At 45.8% G+C, this 24,830-nt stretch overlaps 1 pseudogene; it reads right to left on the reverse strand.

Moving 5' to 3' along the window:
- LOC112073175 (E3 ubiquitin-protein ligase TRIM9-like) overlaps positions 1-24,830 on the reverse strand; it is an 87,612-nt pseudogene that overhangs the window by 12,900 nt on the left and 49,882 nt on the right.

Here is a 24,830-nt window from a genome sequence, read left to right on the forward strand (position 1 = left end):
TGGTAAGACTGATCGGATGTTTGAGTTTATCTGTTATGTTGCTAACCAGGTTCGTAGTTTAGCGTTATGCTGTTTTTTTTTGCCGCTGCTAGTAGCTTTTACCTTTCTGCACAGACACCAGCCCTGTTATTAGCCTGGATATTACTCACCAATTCACCAGCATCGGACTGTCTCTCGACGAACAACGCCGATTCCTGCCGGGATAATCCCCTGAGCCACCTACTTCTGATCCTCACAGCTAGCTTGCAGCTAGCGCAGTTAGCGCCCACTGCCACGAAGCTAGCACCCCAGTTTAGCAGAACACAATTCTACCAACTTCACACACCTCTCTTTCGCCCATTCGGCCTTGGATTCTCCGGATTCTCTGTTGACACGACCACGTCTGAGCAGACCCCCCTCCGTCTGAGCAGACCACCCCCGGCGGCTACTAACTTTAAACGCCGCGTCTAGCTTAGTGGAGCCTCCCTGCTCCATCTACGGCTGCCCCCTGGACCACTTATGATCACTTGGCTACATAGCTGATGCATGCTGACTGTCCATTAATTCACCGTACTCCATTCTGTTATTTGTGTTTTATCTGTCGGCTCTGTGCTTTAACTCAGGGATCTGTTGTGTAGTTAATCCGACCCTCTCTGCGCTAGTCTCGCCATTACCTGTTAACTTTGTTGCTGTGTTAGGACTAGCACCCTGTTAATTGCTGCTGTTATCTTACCTTAGTCTTTAGCTAGCTCTCCCAATCAAGACCTGCAATCACTTTATGCCTTATTGTATGTCTCCCTCAAATATCAATGCATTGCCTGCTACTGTTGTTCAGGCTAGTTTTCATTATCATGTTTTGGTTCTGCAAGACCCTGAGTGTCCACTCTCCGTACCCTCTGAATACCCCCTTTGTCCCACCCCCCACACATGCGGTGACCTCACCCATTGAGACCAGCAGTCCAGGAGATACAACCTCTCTTATCCATCACCCAGGCCTGGGCTTGCCTCCGCTTACCCGCGCCCCTCCCATACCCCTGTCTGCACATTATGCCCAGAACTCTATTTCTACCACGCCCATAAAATTCTGCTCCTTTTATTCTTTGTCCCACGGCTCTAGCGACCAGTTTCAAGTCTGAAGCTTTACCGCCATCCTCCATCCGACTACTCACTCCTGTTCCTCGGTGAGGCGAGTGATGTGAGAGGCGGTAAACCCAGGCCCTGCATGTCCCAGTCACCCTCATTTGTTGACTTCTGTGATCGAAAAAGCCTTGGCCTCATGCAGTCAACATCAAAGCCTCCTCCCTTCATTGCCTTACTCACCGCTTTAGCGAGACAACGACTCTGCCAATCCTGCAGTCCTGCCGTTTGTCCGAATCCTGCTAGGAACGGCCACCAATATAATGCTAATTCCTACCAATCTATAACACTTTCCGCAAGATAGAACTGGCCAAGGGAGGAGTTTTGCAATTCTACTGCAGAGATAGCCTGCAAGTTCTAGTCATTACTTTCCAGGTCTATGCCCAAACGTGGGTAGAGGTCAGTCTCCTATGCTCTGATCAAAAATGTAGTGTAGAGATCTAGTCGTGTTCGATGTCGCGCAATGCATGAAGGAGGCGAGAGGGCGCCTGGGGCCTGCGAGCGGAGTAGGTGGATGGGGGGGGGAGATGGCGAGGCGCCCCGAGGGCGCCGAAGGAGGACGAAGTAGGGGAGGGGGACGACGGTCGAGGACGCCGGGGAGAAGGGCGACGAAGACGAAAGAGGAGGAAGTAGATGTCGATAGCGCCGGGAGGCGCGTAAGCGAGAGAATAAGGTCCTCTCACTGTTGGCCGAGCCCCTGATCGCTACAACCGACCCCTCAACAGTCCCAGCTGTTTGCCCCTGAGGATCGTCGACACCATCTGGTGTGAAGTTGGACCTCCACATCTAGCTCAGAGTGTGTTCTGTTAAGGGAGCGTGAGCGCCTGAAACTGGGATGCTTATACACCCCGGCCACCAGTCCACCGAATACATCCGAAGCTTGATGACTTTGCCCCTCTTGAATCTCAACAAATCAATCAAGGAACACCCCCACCCCACCAGGTCACAACACTAAAAAATCCGTAAACATCCGAGAGCACGCCTAATAGACATCTAATCCTGACCAAGCCTGCCGCACCTTCCAAATCACACACCTCTGCTTCGTCTTTCAATCAATATACTCTCGCGATCACGCTCCTCATGCTCCTGTATCCGCCACCTGGGTCACTCTTGATAACATTCGTCTAGTCTCCTTTAATGGCTCAATCTGATAGTGTAGTGGGTGGATTCTAGATTCTAGTCTCCTTTATGGCTCCTAATCTGATATAGGGTAGTGGGTGGTAGAGTCTAGTCTCCTTTATGGCTCTAATCTGATAGTGCGTAGTGGGTGGTAGATGTCTAGTCGCCTTTATGGCCTCTAAGCTGAATATGGTAGTGGTGTGGTAGATGTCTAGTCTCCTTTATGACTCTAATCTGATAGGTGTAGTGGGTGGTAGATGTCTAGTCTCTCTTATGGCTGAATCTGATATAGTAGTGGGTGTAGAGTTAGTCTCCTTTATGGCTCTTATCTGATATGGATGGGTAGATGTCTATCTCCTATGGCTCTAATTCATAGTGGTAATGGGTGGTAATGTTTAGTCTCCTTTATGGCTCTAATCTAGAAGGTAGTGGCATGGTGGTAGATGCTTACCAGTGACAGTCAATAAGGTTTCTTCGCTTTTCTGACATTTCTTGAGTCTTATCTTCTTGAGGTTTTATGATTGCGGGTAATCTGTCAATTATTTTATTTTTTTAATCGTGTTGTCTTTCCTGCCTTGTTAGAACAGCCAAATACTGCACAGAAATTGGACCGTGGTGATGAATCAACTCGTTTTAGCCACAGCTTGAGTTAGTCACACTGTTGTCTAAATAATTGGTGCGGTGGTCTTCCAACATGGGGGMGTCGTATGTCAACTGGCAACCCTCTATACTCATAGAATTAGGAATTAGAATGGTCATGAACCTTCTTACGATGGGATAAAGGGTCAGCCATGTTGGTCAGGGCGTTGGACAACCGTGGCCAGCCAGTGCAGTGATGAGATATTGTGTAAAATAATGAATTTGAAGACTTTATCTGCACTGTATGTGTGTTAGCTAGCCTGCCGGTTTTATAGGAATGATTCTATACATGTTTTCCATTAACTGCCAATATGCCAACATTCCATTGAAACAACACAGTCCAGCCACATCAATCCACTGGTTCACATCAGTTGATGACAGGACAGACCAGCTGTAAATGCAACAGGTACTGATACTGTATCATATAATAGGACTCACAGCTTTCCGAGACAAGAAAAACTGATGGTCTGTATGGTCTGTTTATATATGTGACCCGTTTCAGGAAACTAGGCTTATGTCGCACATCACTACTTCACAGGAAAGGCATTTGAACGGTTTTTATTTTATTTAAAAATATATATTTTTATATTTTGGGGGGGGGTCAAAAATGCCTTCTGGATGGTCTCCCGAGTGGCGCAGTGGTCTATGGCACTACATCGCAGTGCTAGTTGTGCCACTAGAGATTCTGGGTTCGAGTCCAGACCGGGAGACCCAAGGGGCAGCGCACAATTGGCCCAGCGTCGTTCGGGTTAAGGGAGGGTTTGGCCGGCAGAGATGTCCTTGTTCCATCGCGCACTAGCGACTCCTGTGGTGGGGCGGGCGCAGTGCACGCTGACACGGTCACCAGGTGTACTGTGTTTTCTCTGACACATTGGTGCAGCTGGCTTCTGGGTTAAGTGGGCATTGTGTTRTTAAGAAGCAGCGCGGCTTGGTTGGGTTGTGTTTCGGTGGACGCATGGCTCTCGACCTTCGCCTCTCCCGAGTCCGTACGGGAGTWGCAGCGAWGAGACAAGACTAACTACCAATTGGATACCACGAAATTGGGGAGAAAAAGGAGTAAAAACATGTGACCTTTCATGTGCCTTAATATCAAATGTGTATGCCATCTGTAAATATGAATACAATTGTTAAATAACAAGCCTAGTAGGTAAAAGAAAACTCCTAATGATCATTTTCAGTGTCATTCAATAGATTTTCACCATCAACAAACGACTCTTTTCAAGAGCTGCCTTTGAAATACATTCAAATATAAAGCCCGCAGAGATCAAATGGGGATTAAATGCATTAATGATATCAATTTTGTCAGTAATAGGGCCAGAGTCTAAATTAATTTATTGGGGGAGAGAAGAAGAGACACAACACTTCAGTGACGTAACAGCTTTCCAAWTTTTTTGCTGGGTTCCCTGTACATTCAGATAGTGTATTAACATAATAATCTGATTTTGCTTTTTTAAACTAGTTTTTACACACACACACACATTTCTCAAATCGCCTGAAAGACTGCCAGTCTGGGCCTGAGTCTGTGAATCTAGCTTTGGCCCTGGCAGCATCTCTGTTGTGTATGATGTCAGATAGCTTTGGACTGAACCAAAGGCAAGACCTAATTTTAATTCTCAGTTTTTTTAAAGAGAGCATGTTTATATACAATACAATTGAAAACATTTGAGAAGTGGTTCAGAGACAACTCTGGGTCAAGTCTAGATGCAATACAATCAAAGTCACCAAAATGAAGGTCACAAAAAAAAGGCCTGTTCATTGAAATGTTTAACTCCCTCTTGTTGACTAAAAACGAGGTGTGGATCTAGCATTTGGGACACGCGGTCACTAATATCGCAAAAAGCAATTACCCACTCCCAGCAATGTTTGTACAATCAAAGTCGATTTCTTAGGGCATTAAAAGTTTGGACGAGTAGGCTTTGTAATGCAGCTGGTCAACCAATTTAAGTTATGTATACAAAATCCTTTAACACACCAGTCAGCATCTGCATGTCCCATTGCAAGATTAAAACTCCAGCGATCAAACACCTCTGGGTGTCGTAAAAATGGCAATTAAAATCAGTGAGGTTTGTTTAGTACACACTTTCTTGGCGGAGGGTGGGCGATAGATTCTTATTAACTGTTGTTTTGAAGTTTGAACTTAAGACTTAAACCCAACAATTCAAACGCGTTTCGGACTGGAGGTTGCCTTTATACAGGAGCACACAGAAAGAAGATTCGCTTGTGTTAATAGCAACACCACACCGTTTGCCTTTCTATCAGCCCTGAACACATTGCTGAAACCATCCATAGAAACGCTCAGGTTTGCAGATTGGGGAATAAAACGATCAGGGGATTGAGAGACCCATTATTGACATGCCAATTTTAGGTAAATTGAAACTAGCGAACTGTTATAGAATGTAAAACAATGTCAACCTTTTCTGGCATTTAAAATCACAGCAGGTTTGGAGATGGAATTGGGCCGAGACAATTAATAATGTTCTGCTAATTTCCGACCCTTCTTCCAAGAAGTCTCTTAGCTTTACAGATTTTCACATGCATAATATCATTAGACGCCAATATGCAACCATAACTGTCTTTCAGATCAGGAATCTGTTTCTTGATGGTGGGCATGACTTCTGACAAATCTAATACCCTAGCTCCAGGAAAACAAAGTGTACGGGTAATTCGGACTTCCACCAATCTAACCATGGAGCTTCCAAAAATAATGGTTGATGGCTGTTATTCATTTCGAGCCAGAGCCCTCAGCCCAACCTTAACCCCATCAGGGGCTCCTCTAACTCGCCCCCCACAAATGACAGGAATAGCAGAGCCCACCGTAGACCCGGTGAAGCAGAACCCACCTTAGACYCCGGCGATACCATCATAACGTTACGGAAGGAACCTCCGACTCTCCATGAGAAGATGGGACATCAGGCTCCAGAGCAGCAAAGTTTTTCGATGTCGGCAGCCCATTCATGAATCCCGTGACTGCAGAGGGCTCAGAAAGAGGAGGATGCCGCCATCGACTTCCGCGATGCACGGCGTGACGTGTCTCCCTGTCCGGCCAGTCAGGTCCAGGAGAGGATCATCCTGCGATTCAGCTACAAAGGTCCCGCCAACGCCATTCTCCGTCGGTGAGCGACCACTTCCGAGCAGCAGCCAGTCCACCAAAGATAGCCTGCCTGAAGGTGAGACTCTCATCAGCCCAGCGCGATGCACGACCCTCGAAGTAGAGGAAAACGAAAATCGCAGGTCTTGGCTTTCCCAGTAGCCTCAGCTATTTTCTTCTCTGTAGCCCTCCGTGAGCAGGCAATTGTCGCCCTGAAGGTCAGGGTGTTCGACTTCATCCGGGGACAGGGCGAGGTATATACAACACCTGCAGCATTGATAGCGTAACGAGTTCTCCACTTTATCAATACAACGCAGGAAGATCGAGACGAACACTTCTTGTGCTGATGTTGCTTCCAGAGGCAGTTTGAAGCTCGGTGAATCAAATAAACCTCCAAAACACTATATTTTCTCTCTCACAAACACTCCAGCCACCTGCTGCTCATCCACTTCCTGACAGTTCAGTGGGAAAACGTTGTGATAAGACTACTTTCTGGAGGATGACCGTGCCGTGCTTACTCTCTCGGACTCTGAAAATGAATCAGACAATGAGATAATCCCTGATTTACGTAAAAACATTTTCTTTGAACCAGACATTGTAGAGTCTTCTGATGACAATGGTGGGGGAGAAACGGTGTCGTTGTCACAGAAGTTGACTGAGTTTTGAAAGCAGTGGAATGCCCAGTGGAAGCAGAGAGATGATCGCCAAATGCAGAAAGAGTCCGAAAAGAGAACACAGAAAGAAGGTTGTTGTATAAAACACACATTTGGTCAGAAAGTCGTTTTCATTGCAAGTTAAAACGTACTGTTAACTAGCTAGCTAACGTTAGCTGGCTGGCTCGCTAGCTAACGTTACATGTATGATCTGTGTATAGATAACGTTAGCTGACTGGCTCAATAGCTAACGTTACATGTATGATCTGTGTATAGATAACGTTAGCTGGCTGGCTCACTAGCTAACGTTACATGTATGATCTGTGTATAGATAACGTTAGCTGGCTGGCTCAATAGCTAACGTTACATGTATGATCTGTGTATAGCTAACGTTAGCTGGCAAGCTCGCTAGCTAATGTTACGTGTATGATCTGTCTATAGCTAACGTTAGCTGGCAAGCTCGCTAGCTAATGTTACGTGTATGATCTGTCTATAGCTAACATTAGCTGGCAAGCTCGCTAGCTAATGTTACGTGTATGATCTGTGTAGGAGCTCTAGAAAGGGGCTCCGAGTTGGAATTCCGAGTTGGATGACCGTTCAAATAGATTTTTCCCTGTTTGAGTTCCCAGCTGATTTGAACGTGGGATTAGAGTTGGGATAATGGTTAATTGTTTAGCTAGCTAGCTACATGTCTAAACAAAAGACTCCACTATGCAAGCAACCATTTCACTGTACCGTTTACACCTTCTCTATCCTGTGCATGTGTCAAATAAACTTAGATTGTATTTGATATAGTGTGTGTTTACCAGAGACAGTACTGTGAATAACAACATGACCTGCACCAAAGTCAGATTAGGACTTTCATCACTTTTAGTCTTGAAACCTTTGGTTGTTTAATACACTGTGAATCCTTAAAGAGATGGGTGGGGCTAAARCTTTAGAGGGTGTGAACGATGCTGAATGGGTGTAGACAAAGAAGAGCTCTCCAGTAGGTGTACCAAAACATTCACGGCCCATTTTCTCAAAAGTGGGGTTACAAGTTTATCAACTTTCAAACCAGAATGACTTTCTCATTGTTCCTCAACTGCAGTGTATGATATACMATTTTCTAGCTCTGAGTCTCTAATGTTGTAAAAAATATAATTTCAAATGTTCCTACATATATATTAGGTGGTGGGGCACATATATTTTATGTGAGGCTATTTATACAGAAAATTGGTCTTAAATCTGTATTATCATCAACTGTATTTATAATTATATGACACTATTTTAGGTTGACAATAATTCTATTTTATATTTCTAATGTATCACATGCCTTACTTTTCTCCAGTTGAAGTAAAATCAGGATTATCCCTCTACTGCCATTCATTCCAATTAGACTGGTTTGGATTTCTCCCTGACCAAGATGGCTGCCATTCATTCCAATTAGACTGGTTTGGATTTCTCCCTGACCAAGACGGCTGCCATTTTCACCTCATTCTGGAACTTTGAGGGACATAGTAATTGAATATGATCTCTATGGGTATACTGCTATGTAATCACCACACGCACATGAACACCCAAACGCACTGTGTCAGAGTCTGGATCCATCCACTCCCCTGCAGAGGCCTGGTACTGTCAAGAGTGCTCTCTTCCTGCTGACTAACCGGCTTCCTGTTTAACAGACAAACTTTAAACATCCTCCCCTCTCAACTCTCTTCCTCCCCCACTTCTCACCCCTCTTCTTCTACCCACACTCTACTCAACCTCCTCATCTTCCCCCAGCCCTACTACCCTCCCCCTTGGTTCGTCCTCAGTCTTTCCCGCACCCTCATCTGCTACCGCGTGACCTGACACTTACCTGACTCATGCTTCCATCTTCCCCCACCCCACTACTCCCACTCCCTACTCACCCTCCATCTTCCCACCCACCCCATACTCACCTCCTCTCTATCACCCCTCCATCTTCCCACCCTACTCACCTCCTCTTCCCCCACCCACTACTCACTCCTCCCTACTCACCCTCCCTCTTCCCCACCCCACTACTCACCCTCTACTCCTCCTCTTCCCCCACCCCACTACTACCACCTTCCTCTTCCCCCACCCCACTACTCACCTCCTCTTCCCCACACACTACTACCTCCCTCTTCCCCCACCCACTACTCAGACCTCCTCTTCCCACCTCCACTACTCCCTCCTCTTCCCCCACCCCACTATCAGTCCCCTCTCCCACCCCTACTCAGCCTCCTTTCCCCTCCTACTCACCTCCTCTTCGCCCACCCACTACTCAGACACTTCCTCTTCCCCCACCTACTCACCGCTCCCTCTCCCCACCACACTACAGCCTCCCTCTTCCCCACCCCCTACTCAGACCTCCTCTTCCCGCAACCACACAGACCCCCTCTTCCCCCACTTCCCCACCTCCTCCGACACTACTCAGCCTCCTTCCACTCTTAATCCCTCCCTTTCCACCCCCTCCCTACTCAGGCCCTCCTCTTCCCGCCCCCACTTACTTCACCCCTCCTCTTCCCACCCGGCTACTCACCCTCTCTTCCCCCCACTCCACTACCACTCCTCTTCCCCCACCCACTACTCAGCCTCCCTCTTCCCCCCCCTACTAGCACCCTCGCCTCTCCCCACCGCCCTACCCAGACTCCTGCTTTCCCCACCCTACTACTCCCTCTCTTCCCACCCCCATAACTCACCCTCTCTTCCCCCCCTCCCTACTCAGCCTCCTCTTCCCCACCCCTACTACCCTCACGACCTCTCACCTCTTTTACCCTACCTCACCCCTCCCGCTCTTCCCTCCCCCACTAGCTCCTTCCCACCCATAATCTCAGACCTCCTCTTCCCCCACCCTTCAACCCTCCCTTCCCACCACACTACCCAGACGCCTCTTCGCACCACCCACTATCACTCGTCTCCCTCCCCCCCTACTCACCCTCCTCTTCCCCACCAATACTTCCCTTCCTCTCCCCCCCAACCGTTAGTGAGCTCTCCCCTCTTCCCCCATCCTGACCCACTACTCGACCTCCTCTTCCCCACTACTAATCACCCTCCTCTTCCCCCCACAATATCAGCCTCCCTTCCCCCACCCACTACTCACCCTCTCTTCCCATCCCTACTCGAGTACCTCCCTCCTTCCCCCACTCCCACTCGTACTTCCCACCTATGCCATCTCCTCCGCCACCCCCTACTCAGACCTCCTTCTTCCCCACCGCTGCTGTCTCCTTTCCCCTCCACCCCTTCCCCACCAATACTCCGTACCTCCTCTTCCCCCTGACCCTAACTCAGCCTGACCCCTCTCCCCCCCCTACTCACCCTCTCTCTCCCCCACCCCACTACTCAGCCTCCCTTCCCACCCCACTACTCACCTCCCTCTTCCCACCCAACTTTCAGCCTGTCCCCCTACTCACTCCCTCCCACCCAATCCCTACTCACGCCTCCCTCTTCCCCCACCCTACTCACCCTCGCTCTTCCCCCCACACCCACTACTCACCCCTCCCTCTTCCCCACACTACTCCCTCCTCTTCCCCACCCACTATACTACCCCTCCCTCTTCCCCCACCCGCACTCTCACACCTCCCTCTTCTCCCACCCACTACTCACGCCCTCCCTCTCCCCCACCCACTACTCACCCTCCTCTTCCCCACCCCACTACTCAGGCCCTCCTCTTCCCACCCCACTACTCACCCTCCTCTTCCCCCACCCACTACTCTCCGACCTCACTCTTCCCCCCACCCACTCTACTCACCCCTCCTCTTCCCCCCACCCCTACTCACCCCTCCTCTTCCCCCACCCTACTATCACCCTTCCCTACTCCCTCCCCCCACCCCTACTCACTCACCCTCCCCCTATGACCCCTCCTCTTCCCGCACCCCACTACTCACACGCCCTCTCTTCCCTCACTCCACTACCCACCTCCTCTTCCCCCCACCCACTACTCACCCTCCTTTCCCCGTCCTATACCCCCTCCCACCTTGGCCACTATCAAGACCTCCGCTTCCCCACCCCACTACTCACCTCTCTCCCCACCCCCTACTCAGCCCTCCTCTCTTCCCCCAACCCCCATACTCAGACCTCTCTCCCCCCACCCCTACTCACCACCATCCTCTTCCCCCCACTCCACTACTCAAGACCTCCCTCCTTCCCCCAGCCACTACCACCGCTCCCTTCCCCCACCCCACACTCAGCTCCTCCCTCTTCCCCTCACCCACTATCAGACTCCTCTTCCCTACCGCCCATACTCAGACCTCTTTCCCCAACCCTACCAGGCTCCTCTTCCCCACACCCCCCCACTTCACTCTCTTCCCCCCACTAACTAGACTCCTCTTCCCCCACCAACCCCTACTCACCCCTCTTTTCCTGTCCACCAGTCCCCTACTTACAGTTTTGTTTTCCTCTCTATCTCTCGCTCTTGTTTGTAATTGGCTAATGCAGCTGCTGCAGTACCAAGTGGGCAGTGCGTCTGTTTTACCAATAAAGATAGTGCTCTCATCATGATTGCTTTTCCTTTTCAAGTATTGATTACACTCAGAAGGTGTTAAATTGGAAAATGAACTCCATTTCCAGTTCTGTGGGTTTTCTGTAATCCCGTCCGTTACTTCTGGCTGCTTCCCCGCCGTCCAGCTACTCTCTGCTGCTTCCCGCCGTCCAGCTACTCTCTGGCTGCGTCCCACGATCGTGCTACTCTCTGGCTGCGTCCCGGTCCAGCTACTCTCTGGCTGCGTCCCGCCATCCTGCTACTTCTCTGGCTGCGTCCAGCCGTCCAGCTACTCTCTGGTGCGTCCCGCATCCGTCCTGCTCTGGCTGCGTCCCGCCGTCCAGCTACTCTTGGCTGCGTCCACCATCCTGCTACTCTCTGGCTGCATCCCACCGATCTGCTACTCTCTGGCTGCGTCCCCATCCTGCTACTCTCTGGCTGCGTCCAGCCGTCCAGCTACTCTCTGGCTGCGTCCCGCCTCCAGCTCTCTCTGGCTGCGTCGCATCCGCTACTCTCTGGCTGCGTCCGCCATCCTGCTACTCTCTGGCTGCGTCCCGCCATCCTGCTATCTCTGGCTGCGTCCCGCCGTCCAGCTACTCTCTGCTGCGTCCCACCATCAGCTACTCTCTGGCTGCGTCAGCCGTCCAGCTACTCTCTGGCTGCGTCCCGCCGTCCAGTTACTCTCTGGCTGCGTCCCGCCATCCAGCTACTCTCTGTCTGCGTCCTGCATCCAGCTACTCTCTGGCTGCGTCCCACCATCCTGCTACTCTCTGGCTGCATCCCTCCATCCTGCTACTCTCTGGCTGCGTCGCCATCCTGCTACTTCTCTGGCTGCGTCACGTCCAGCTACTCTCTGGCTGCGTCCCGCGTCAGCTACTCTCTGGCTGCGTCCCGCATCCAGCTATCTTGGCTGCGTCGTCTGCTACTCTCGTGGCTGCGTCCGCCATCCTGCTACTCTTGCTGCGTCCCGCCGTCCAGCTACTCTCTGGCTGCATCCCACCATCAGCTACTCTTGGCTGCGTCGCCGTCCAGCTACTCTCTGGCTGGTCCGCCGTCAGCTACTCTCTGGCTGCGTCCCGCCGTCCAGCTACTCTCTGGCTGCGTCCCGCCATCCAGCTACTCTCTGGCTGCTTCCCGCCATCCAGCTACTCTCTGGCTGCGTCCCAAATTGCACCCTATTCCCTATATAGGGCACTACACTAGGGAATAGGGTGTCATTTGTGACTCAGCCTCTGTCTTTCCCAGATGACTATGATAATTTCTATCCATCAGACATCCGGCTGGAAGGACCAATGAAAGGACACTGAGCCCATTCCCTCTGTAACACTGGGTGAGAGGAGCGAGGGAACGGCTAGTAGCCTAGTGTTGATGGCCACAGGGGAGGAGGAGAAGGAGTAGGGGAGGGGTGGGAAAAGAGGAGGACGGGAGGAGATGAGTGGAGGAGGAGGAGGGAGGAAGAGGAGGGAGGAGAGGAGAAGAGTGGAGGAGAGGAGGAGGAGGAGAGTGGAGGAGGGAGGAGAGGAGGAGGAGGGAGGAGAGGAGAAGAGTGGAGAAGGAGAGGGGACCCCCAGTGCCAGTAAAAACTGCCTATTCTCTCTCTGCCTGTCTCCATCTTTAATGACAGTCTTTAACAAACCCGCATCTATCCTGATGGACTGACAAGAGAAAGAGAGAGTGAAAAGGAGAGAGAGCGAGAGAGAAAGAGTGAGAGAGAAAGAGAGCAGAGAGACAATTTGTGAGAGAGAGAAAGAATTGGAGAGAATGGGGGAGCAGAGAGAGAATAACAGAAAGGGAGAGGGAGAGAGAGAAGGAGAGACAGAGAGAGGAAGAGAGAGAAAGACAGAGAGAGAGAGAGAGAGAGTAATGAAGTCATAATGGGGGTTCCATTTGAGAAGTAGCCATTATGTTATTGAGGGCTTCACGCCTCCACACACTGCGTTCTGCACGTCGCTATGTCCTGGTTGTCATGGAGATGGTTGCTTCTGGTGTCACCGAACGATACTGTCTCAAGGACCAGAGGAGAGGAACAGGCTTGGTGTGTGTGTGTGTGTGTGTGTGAGAGAGAGGGAGAGGGAGAGAGAGGGAGAGAGAGCAGAGAGAGAGAGAGAGCGAGAAGGCGAGAGCAGAGAAGAGGGAGAGGGGAGAGGGAAGAGAGCAGAGAGAGGGAGAAGGAGACAGAGAGGGAGAGGGAGAGGAGAGAGGGAGAGGGAGAAGAGGGAGAGGGAGAGGGAGAGGGAGAGGGAGGGAGAGGGAGACGAGAGGTAGAGGAGAGAGAGAGGGACATTTGAAATGTCTTTATTCTTTAGGAACTTCCTGTGAGTGTAATGTTTACTGTTCATTTTTATTGTTTATTTCACTTTTGTTTTATTATCTACTTCACTAGCTTTGGCATGTTAACATATGTTTCCCATGCCAATAAAGCCCCTTGAATTGAATTGAGAGAGAAGAGTGCATGTTCATTAGTATGTTGTGCAAATAAAGAACAAATAAAGAATAAATAAAGAATAAATAAAGAATAAATACATGGATACATAATTCTATCTGTTTGATATTCATGACTGCATTTTCCAGCAGGCAGGTTTGCCCGTGTCCTGAAAGAAGAAGGAAAACCACATAACGCTGGACGAAGTTTATGGGTAACCTATGACCTTCCCAAGGAGCAGAAGTGATTACGTCAAGTGAGCCAAGATGGTCCTGCAAAGCAGCTCAGGGCTGCAGCCTGAGTCTCCACACTTGCACACGTTCTTGCACGGAGCCCAATGCTTACAACAATCGTATACTTTTAAATCTATGACGGGGAGTGTACAAGTGCACACTTTTGGAAAAGTGTGGAGAATTGGGACTCAGCCAAGATCACCTTGAACTTATGCATAACTCTGGCTATTTACTATTCATTCATTCCTTTATCATTGCTAACCCCGCAGGCAGGAAGTCCCCTGGGCTTGATCCAAAATGGCGGCTCACCTTCAGCTTGTGCTCATGCTCCTTGTTGACGCGGGTCAGCAGCTGGGCCTTGCGTCGGTTCAGGGCGTCGATGAGGGCGTCACACTGCGCCACCAGACAGGCTTCGAACTCCACGCCGTTCTCCTGCAGGACAGACAGACAGTTAGACAGACGGATATAAAGAAAGATAGACGGATAGGCAGAGAGACAGACAGCTGGGACACAAGGCAGTGTGGATTAGACTTTGATGAAACCATAAAAACAGGCATGAGGACTAATATGCATCATTCCTATGTTAAAAAAACAAACATGCAAACTTAAAGAGAGACAGAAAATGTGAGGCGGTATGTATCAACCGTCTCCTAGTAAGAGTACTGATTTAGGATCAGTTCTACCTTTATTGTCACAATGAATAAGATTACATGGACAAGAGGTTAGCTGATCCTAGAGCAGCACACCTATTCTAAGAGGCTTGATACATACGGCGCCTGATCACTGAAAAACATCAACAGAAGCACTGACAACATGGTAGAGATCACGGTACACTGTGTCTCCATCATTGTGAATGTCATGCCAGACCAGAGGCAGACTGCCATGCTGACGACATTTAAATAGGAGTGGGGGAAAGATGGCAGACTACTGGGAAAGGAACAGTCATGGGGAAACACTATTGGTAGTCTTTGGAGACTATTTGAAGACTATTTGTAGTTTTTGGAGACTATATGAAAACTATTTGTAGTTTTTGAAGACTATTTCGAAGACTATTTGTAGTTTCTGGAGACTATATGAAAACTATTTGTAGTTTTTGGTGACTATTTGTCATTTTTGGAGACTATATGAAAACTATTTGTAGTTTTTGAAGAGTATTTGAAGACTATTTGGAGTTTTTGGAGACTATTTCGAAGTTTTTGGAGACTATACGAAAAGTATTTGTAGTTTTTGGAGACTATATGAAAAGTATTTGGAGTTTTTGGAGAMTATTTAGAAGTTTTTGGAGACTAAATGAAGACTGTTTGTAGTTTTTGGAGACTATATCGAAGTTTTTGGAGACTAAATGAAAACTATTTGTAGTTTTTGGAGACTATATTAAAAGTATTTGTAGTTTTTGGAGACTATATGAAAAGTATTTGTAGTTTTTGGAGACTATATGAAAAATATTTGTAGTTTTTGGAGACTATTTAGAAGTTTTTGGAGACTAAATGAAGACTGTAGTTTTTGGAGACTATTTCGAAGTTTTTGGAGACTAAATGAAAACTATTTGTAGTTTTTGGAGACTATATTAAAAGAATTTGTAGTTTTTGGAGACTATATGAAGACTATTTGTAGTTTTTAGAGACTATCTGAAGACTCTTTGTAATTACACTTAATGTTAACCAGAACTTCTGTTGAACAGATGGAAGAAACAAGTGTAGTGAAACACGTTTTGAGATCTACTGCTTCCATCAAGGTGAGGTACCACCACCAGTTGAATACATGTTCTACGGTGTTCCTCGGTGTGTATTATTATATAGTATTAACCTCAACTATGGCCACCCAACCCAACCCAATTCCAATTCTCTTCTCCTCCTCCTCCTCCTCACCTTCAGTGTTCCCCACCCTGATGTCACTAGTAAGGGTCTCCCTGGACCATCAGTGGGCTGTGTGACAAGAAAAGGAGTCAGCTTGGACATCTGATCTAACTGATAGAAATATAATGCTATGAGGACAGTCAAAATGGCCACCAGAAGGTCCACCAGTTATGACATCATTGACCTGAACGGGGACCAACGTTCTACTCATTCTAATTCTATAATCTCTTCCCACCCTGTTGTGTATCATCCACTGTGTCACCGTACTATATCTATCTGTATCAGAGTGTCACCATACATATACTCTATCTGTATCAGAGTGTTACCACCCCCCCCCTACTATATCTATCTGCATCAGAGTGTCACCATACTATATCTATCTGATCACCCAGAGTTCACCATACTATATCTATCTGTATCAGAGTGTCACCATACTATATCTATCTGCATCAGAGTGTCACCATACTATATCTATCTGTATCAGAGTTCACCATACTATATCATCTGTATCAGAGTGTCACCATACTACATCTATCTGTATCAGAGTGTTTACCATACTATATCTATCTGCATCAGAGTGTTACCATACATACCATCCATCAGATGTCACCATACTATATCTATCTGCATCAGAGTGTCACCATACTATATCTATGCTATCAGAGTGTCAACATACTATATCTATCTGTATCAGAGTGTCACCGTACTATATCTATCTGCATCAGAGTGTTACCATACTATATCCATCTGTATCATCCAGAGTGTCACCAACTATATCTATCTGTATCAGAGGTTACCAACTATATCTATCTGTATCAGAGTGTTACCATACTATATCTATCTGTATCAGAGTGTCACCATACTATATCTATCTGCATCAGTGTCACCATACTATATATATCTGTATCAGAGTGTCACCGACTTATATCTATCTGTATCAGCGTGTCACCATACTATATCTATCTGCATCAGTGTCACCATACTATATCTATCCGTATCAGATGTACCATACTATATCTATCTGTATCAGAGTGTCACCATACTATATCTATCTGCATCAGTGTCACCATACTATATATCTGTATCAGAGTGTCACCGTACTATATCTATCTGTATCAGCGTGTCACCATACTATATCTATCTGCATCAGTGTTACATACTATATCCATCTTTACCAGAGTGTCACCATACTATATCTATCTGTTCAGAGTGTTACCATACTATATCTATCTGTATCAGAGTTACATACTATATCTATCTGTATCAGAGTTCAACCATTTACTATATCTATCTGCATCAGTTACCAACTATATAATCTGTATCAGAGTGTCACCGTACTATATCTATCTGTATCAGCGTGTCACCATACTATATCTATCTGCATCAGTGTCACCATAACTATATATCGTATTCAGAGTGTCACCATACATATCTATATCTGTATCAGAGTGTTACCATACTATATATATCTGTAAGATGTCACCGTACTATATCTATCTGTAATCAGTTGTCACCATACTATATCTATCTGCATCAGTGTCACCATACTATATCATCTGTATCAGAGTGCACCATAATATATCTATCTGTATCAGAGTGTTACCATACTATATCTATCTGCATCAAGTGTTACCATACTATATCTATCTGCATCAGAGTGTACCATACTATATCCATCTGCATCAGATGTCACCATACTATATCTATCTGCATCAGATGTCACCATACTATATCTATCTGTATCAGAGTGTTACCAATTACTATATCTATTCTGCATCAGAGTGTCACCATACTATATCTATCTGCATCAGTGTTACCATACTATATCCATCTGTATCATCCAGAGTGTCACCATACTATATCTATCTGTATCAGAGTGTTACCATACTTATCTATCTGTATCAGAGTGTTACCATACTATATCTATCTGTATCAGAGTGTCACCATACTATATCTATCGGCATACAGTGTCACCATACTATATATATCTGTATCAGAGTTTCACCGTACTATATCTATCTGTATCAGTGTCACCATACTATATCTATCTGCATCAGTGTCACCATACTATATTATCTGTATCAGAGTGTCACCATACTATATATATCTGTCAGAGTGTTACCATACTATATATATCTGTCATCAGAGTGTCACCGACTATATCTATCTGTATCAGTGTGTCACCATACTATATCTATCTGCATCAGTGTCACCATACTATATCTATCCGTATCAGAGTGTCACCATAATATATCTATCTGTATCAGAGTGTTACCATACATAATCTATCTGCATCAGAGTGTTTACCATACTATATCCATCTGCATCAGTTCACCATACTATATCTATCTGCATCAGAGTGTCACCATACTAATCTATCTGTATCAGAGGTCAACATACTATATATATCTGTATCAGAGTGTCACCGTACTATATCTTATCTGCATCAGAGTGTTACCATACTCATATCCCATCTGTATCATCCAGAGTGTCACCATAACTACATATATATCTGTATCAGAGTGTTACCATACTATATCTATCTGCACAAGTGTCACCATACTATATCTATCTGCATCATGTTACCATACTATATCCATCTGTATCATCCAGATGTCACCATACGTATATCTATCTGTATCAGAGTGTTACCATACTATATCTATCTGATCAGAGTGTAACCATACTATATCTATCAGTATCAGAGTCACCATACTATATCTATCTGCATCAGTTCACCATACTATATATATATCTGTATCAGAGTGTCACCGTACTATATCTATCTGTATCAGTGTGTCACCCATACTATATCTATCTGCATCAGTGTCACCATACTATATACTATCTGTTCAGAGTGTCACCATACTATATTATATCTGTATCAGAGTGTCACCATACTATATCTATCTGTATCAGAGTCCACCATACTATATCTATCTGTATCACCCAGAGTGTCACCATACTAAATCATCCTGTATCAGAGTGTCACCATACTATATCTATCTGTATCAGAGTGTCAACATACGTATATCTACTGTATCAGATGTCACACTATAATATATCTGTATCAGAGTGTCACCATACTATATCTATCTGTATCAGAGTGTCACCATACGATATATATCTGCATCAGAGTGTCACCATACTTATCTATCTGCATCAGAGTGTTCACCATACTATATCTACTGTATCACCCAGAGTGTCACCATACTATATCTATCTGCATCAAGTGTCACCATACTATATCTATCTGTATCACCAGAGTGTCACTATACTATATCTATCTGTATCAGAGTGTCACCATACTAATATCATATCTGTATCAGAGTGTCACCATACTATATCTATCTGTATCAGAGTTCACCATACTACATCTATCTGTATCAGAGTGTCACTCTATCTAGCATATAATCTAATCATCTGCATCAGAGTCTTACCACTACTATATCTATCTGATTATCGTCAGAGTTCACCATACTATATCTTATCTGATATGCATCCCAAGAGTGTCACCATACTACTATATCTATCTGTATCAGAGTGTCACCCATACAAATCTTATCTGTTTAGATACAACTATATCTTCTGAGCTACTGTTGCCGGGTTGACTCTTGAGGCCAAAGTTCACAGGTTAACTGTTCTGTACGTATCAGTAAGCTACAGTTCCTAAAGGATGACATGAGGGGAGGAGCTATGACTGGGTGAACGTGTAGGAGGGTTTAGGACGGCATGTGGGAGGGGCTTAGTGAGTGGCTATGGGAGTAGAGGGAGATGCTTGTAACGGCGAGAGGAGCGACTTGGGCTGCGTCCCAAATGGCCCCCTATTCCCTATATAGGCACTACTTTGACCAGACTGATGGGCCCTGAATGAAAGTAGTGCCTTTATAGGGAATAGGGTGCCATTTGTGAGTGCACATTATGACATGTAGCATGTACAGTGCGTACCTGGATGTGCTGCACCATGTTCCTCACTGAACCAGGAACTCTTTGGCTTCTGTAGCTCGGTCTGACAGGATGTTGAGGGCCTGGGACAGCTGGCCCTGAGAGGAGAGGACAGAGAGAAAACAGGTCGGGGACAGAGAGAACACAGCAGAGAGAAAGAGGTCAGAGACAGAGAGACATGGTCAGAGGACAGAGAGAAAACATGGTCAGAGGACAGAGAGAAAACATGCAGAGGACAGAGAGAGAAAACATGGACAGAGACAGAGAGAAAAAAAACATGGTCAGAGGACAGAGAGAAAACATGCAAGAGACAGAGAGAGGAAAAACATGTCAGAGGACAGAGAGAAAAACATGTCAGAGGACAGAGAGAAAAACATGGTCAGCAGGACGGAGAGAGACATGGTCAGAGACAGACGAAGAAACATGGTCAGGGACAGAGAGAAAAACAATGGTCAGAGGACAGAGAGAAAAACATGGTCAGAGGACACAGGAGAAAAAATTCAGAGGACAGAAAGAAAAACATGGTTAGAGGACAGAGGAACAACGTCAGAGGACAGAAGACAAACATGATCAGAGGACAGAGAGAAAACATGGTCAGAGGAGAGAGAGAACATGGTCAGAGAACAGAGAGAAACGTGGTCAGAGGACAGAGAGAAAACATGGTCAGAGGAGAGAGAGAACATGTCAGAGGAGAGAGAACATGGTCAGAGGACAGAGAGAAAACATGATCAGAGGAGAGAGAAAAACATTGTCAGAGGAGAGAGAGAAAACCATGGCAGAGGACGGAGAAGAAACATGTTCAGAGAGAAACCAATGTCAGGACAGAAGAGAACATGTAGAGAGAAACATGTCAGAGGAGAAGAAAAAAAAACCCAATTCAAGAGAGAAAGCATGTCATGAGGACAGAGAGAAAACATGGTACAGAGGAGACGAGAGAGAAAGCATGGTCAGAGAGTAGAGAAAACTGTCACGAGAAAGAAGAGAAACATGGTCAGAGACGAGAGAAACAATGTCAGAGGAGGAAACATGGTCAGAGGGAGAGAGAGAAAACATGGTCAGGAGAAATGAGAAAAAGTCTAGGAGAGAGGAGAGGAAAAATGTAGAGGAGAAGAATCGAGAAAAATGGAGAGGAACGGAATAGGTCAGAGGACGGAGAATAAGTAGAGGAAGACAAGACTGTCCAGAGACGGAAGAAAACATGTCAGAGACAGAGAGAAACATGGTAGAGCCAGAAGAGGAACGTCAGAGAAAAAACATGTATCTGAAGTGAGATGAGAGACAACACTGTCAGAGGAGAGGAGAGAAAAACATGGTCAGAGACGGAGAGACATGGTCAGAGGAAGAGAGAGAAAACATGCCCAGAGGAGGAGAGAACACGGTCGGGACAGAGATAAACGTCGGCCAGAGGAGAGAGACGAAAATGTCTAGACGGAATGAGAAACATGGTCAGGCGAGAGACAAAATGAGGTAAGAGCGTCGAGCAAGAGAAAAAACTTAGTCAGAGGAAAGAGAGACAAACATGGTCAGAGGAAGCAGAGAAAAAACTCGGTCAGAGACAGAGAGAGAACAAGCATGTCAAGGTCGAGGAAGAAATGGTAAAGGATGCAGAAGAAGAGACAACATGGCTCAGGGAGACAGGAGAGAAAACATCGGTCAGAGAGACGGAGAGAAAACATGTCAGAGGAGAGAGAAACCATCGAGTCCGAGACGGAGAGAAAACCCATGTCAAGGGACAGAAGAGAAAAAACATGGTCAGAGAACAAGAGAAACATGGCAGAGGACAAGATAAACATGCGTCAGAGAACAGAGAGAAAACATGGTTCAGAGGACGGAGAGAAAACATGGTCAGAGGAGAGAGAAAACATGGTCAGTATTGGACACATCCATATCCACTGGTAGAAAAAGTACCCATAGTCATACTTTAAAAGTAAAGATACCTTAATAGAAGATGACTAAAGTAAAAGTGAAAGTCACCCAGTAAAATACTACTTGAGTAAAAGTCTAAAAGTATTTTGTTTTAAATATACTTAAGTATCAAAAGTAAAAGTATGAATAATTGAAAATTCCTTATATTAAGCAAACTAGACGGCACCATTTTCTTGTTATTTTTTGTTGTTGATGGATAGCCAGGGGCACACTCCAACATCATTTACAAATGAAGCATGTGTTTAGTGAGTCCTCCAGATCAGAGGCAGTAGGGACGACCAGGGATGTTCTCTGTTTAGTGAGTCCTCCAGATCAGAGGCAGTAGGGATGACCAGGGTTGTTCTCTTGATAAGTGTGTGAATTGGATCATTTTCTGTTCTGCTATGGAGTAAAAAGTACATTATTTTCTTTAGGAAACAGGGATACCTAGTCAGTTGTACAACTGAATGTATTCAACTGAAATGTGTCTTCTGCATTTAACCCCTCTGAATCAGAGAGGTGCGGAGGAGGGCTGCCTTAATCAACATCCACGTCTTCGGCGCCCGGGGAACAGTGGGCTAACTGCCTTGCTCAGGGGCAGAACAACAGATTTTGACCTTGTCAGCTTGGGGATTCAATCCAGCAACCTTTACGGGTTATTGGCCCAACGCTCCTACCTGCCAGGCTACCGAATGTAGTGAAGTAAAAGTAAAAGTTGTCAAAAATATATATAGTAAAGTAAAGTACAGATACCCCCCCAAAAACTACTTAAGTAGTACTTTTCACCACTGTCCATATCTCTCTTCCTCAATTCAATATTAATTTTAGGGGCTTTATTGGCATGTGAAACATATGTTTACATTGCCAAAGCAAGTTAAATAGATTATAAACAAAAGTGATATATATATATATATATATATATATATATATATATATATATATTTTTTTTTTATTAACAGTAAACATTACACTCACAAAAGTTCCAAAAGAATAAAGACAATTCAAATTCAGTCATATTATGTGCAAATAGTTATAGTACAAAAGGGTAAATAAATAAACATAAATATGGGTTGTATTTACAATGGTGTTTGTTCTTCACTGGTTGCAGTTTTCTTGTGGCAAAGGTCCGAAGATATTACTGATTTGATGGCACACTGTGGTATTTCACCCAGTAGATATGGGAGTTTATCAAAATTGGGTTTGTTTTTCGAATTCTTTGTGGGTCTGTGTAATCTGAGGGAAATATGTSTCTCTAATATGGTCATACATTTGGCAGGAGGTTAGGAAGTGCAGCTCAGTTTCCACCTCATTTTGTGGGCAGTGTGCACATAGCCTATCTTCTCTTGAGAGCCATGTCTGCCTACGGCGGCCTTTCTCAATAGCAAGGCTRTGCTCACTGAGTCTGTACATAGTCAATGCTTTCCTTACGTTTGGGTCAGTCACAGTGGTCAGGTATTCTGCAACTGTGTACTCTCTGTTTAGGGCCAAATAGCATTCTAGTTTGCGCAGTTTTTTTGTTAATTCTTTCCAGTGTGTCAAGTTTTTTTGTACTCTCATCTTTTTGTTTTCTCATGATTTGGTTGGGTCTAATTGTGTTGCTATCTTGGGGCTCTGTGGGGTGTGTTTGTGTTTGTGAACAGAGCCCCAGGACCAGCTTGCTTAGGGGACTCTTCTCCAGGTTCATCTCTCTGTAGGTGATGGCTTTGTTAAGGAAGATTTGGGAATCACTTCCTTTTAGGTGGTTGTTTTCTGGATTTGGATCATTTAGCGGGTATCTATCTATCTATCTATCTATCTATCTATCTATCTATCTATCTATCTATCTATCTATCTATCTATCTCTCTATCTCTCTATCTCTCTATCTCTCTATCTCTCTATCTCTCTATCTATCTATCTATCTATCTATCTATCTATCTATCTATCTATCTATCTCTCTATCTATCAGTCAATCAAAAGGACATCATTAAGATTAGTCACATGGAGTCTGTGTCTACTCTCCATAGAGGAGGAGTTTAATGATTGTTGTTCCTGTCTCTTTACCACCCTGGGGACAGAGAGGGCTGAGCTCAGTGCCCTCTACACTCTTCCTGATGTGTTCCATATCCTGACATAACAGGAAACGCCTCTGCTTTAGCTGACACACAGACCTCCTTGTTTGGATAACGGGGGTCGGGGTGGGAGGGGGGTCGAGTCCATAAAAGTGGGGCTGTGTGAACAGAGGGGTTGATGGAGTGAGGGGTAGCAGCCTACACACACACACACACACACACACACACACACACACAGCAAGGGAGCCTATTGGTTTAGACGCGTTGAGACAGTAACCATTCTCCTTTCCCGCTCGTTTAGTCATGTTAGACTGCTCTTACTTAGAGCCTGTACGAACGGGGCGCAGAGAGCCTATTGGTTAGAGCGTTGGGGAGACAGTAACCATCTTCCTCCTTTTCCTGACGGGCATGCAGGAGCTATTGGTTTAGAAGCGTTGAGACAGTAACCATGTCTCCTCCTTCCTGTTTAGCCATGTGTGGAATGTGTCAACAGGCAGAGGGCAAGGGTGGCTACTTTGAAGAAATCTCAAATATAAAGTATGTTTTTTGACTTTGTTTAACATCTTCTTGGTTACTACAATGCATGTCCATATGTGTTATTTCATAGTTTTGATGTCTTTCACTATATTTCTACCTGTAGAAAATAGTAAAAAATAAAGAAAAACCCTGGAATGAAGAAGGTGTGCTCAAACTTTTAGACTGGTTATTGTAATATTTGTCAAATTTGACCAAAGTATGTGGGAAAAGCCTTTGGCAAAGTGACTCAAGTAGAAGACCAGCACGAGTTAAAACACAACAGGAGTGAGACACAACAGTGGAGACCCAGCAACATATTTTCAGTCTCAAAAATATTCATTGGCATCTCGCTGGGCCAATTGTGCTGCGCGTTAATCCTATGGGACTCCCTGCCAGGCCGGTTGTGGCACACCTTGCCTGGGGAAACTGAATCCGGGTCTGTAGTAACACTTGATTTGAATTTGATCCTAGACTAGAGGTATGACCGCATGGAGATTGTGTTCTGCTGGTGAAGCAGAGTCACCCTGTCTAGTTGCACTCAGTCTCCCTAAAGATAATCTAGCTTATGTCTCCACTTGGCTGCATCTCCAGTCAGTTCACTCAACCGCAAAAGCTATCCCTAGGTTTTATTGGTGTAGTGTGTTGTGTGTGTGTGTGGTGTTGTGTGTGTGTGTGTGTGTGGTGTGTGTGTTGGTGTGGTGTGGTTGTGTGTGTGTGTGTGTGTGTGGTGTGTGTGTGTGTGTGTCAGATGTGTGTGTGTGTTGTTAGGCTTCAATACCACTCACTCCATCAACTCCCTCCTGTCACACAGCCCCTTTTATGGACTC

This window comes from Salvelinus sp. IW2-2015, unplaced genomic scaffold (genome assembly GCF_002910315.2).
Source record: "Salvelinus sp. IW2-2015 unplaced genomic scaffold, ASM291031v2 Un_scaffold2175, whole genome shotgun sequence".
NCBI lineage: Eukaryota > Metazoa > Chordata > Actinopteri > Salmoniformes > Salmonidae > Salvelinus > Salvelinus sp. IW2-2015.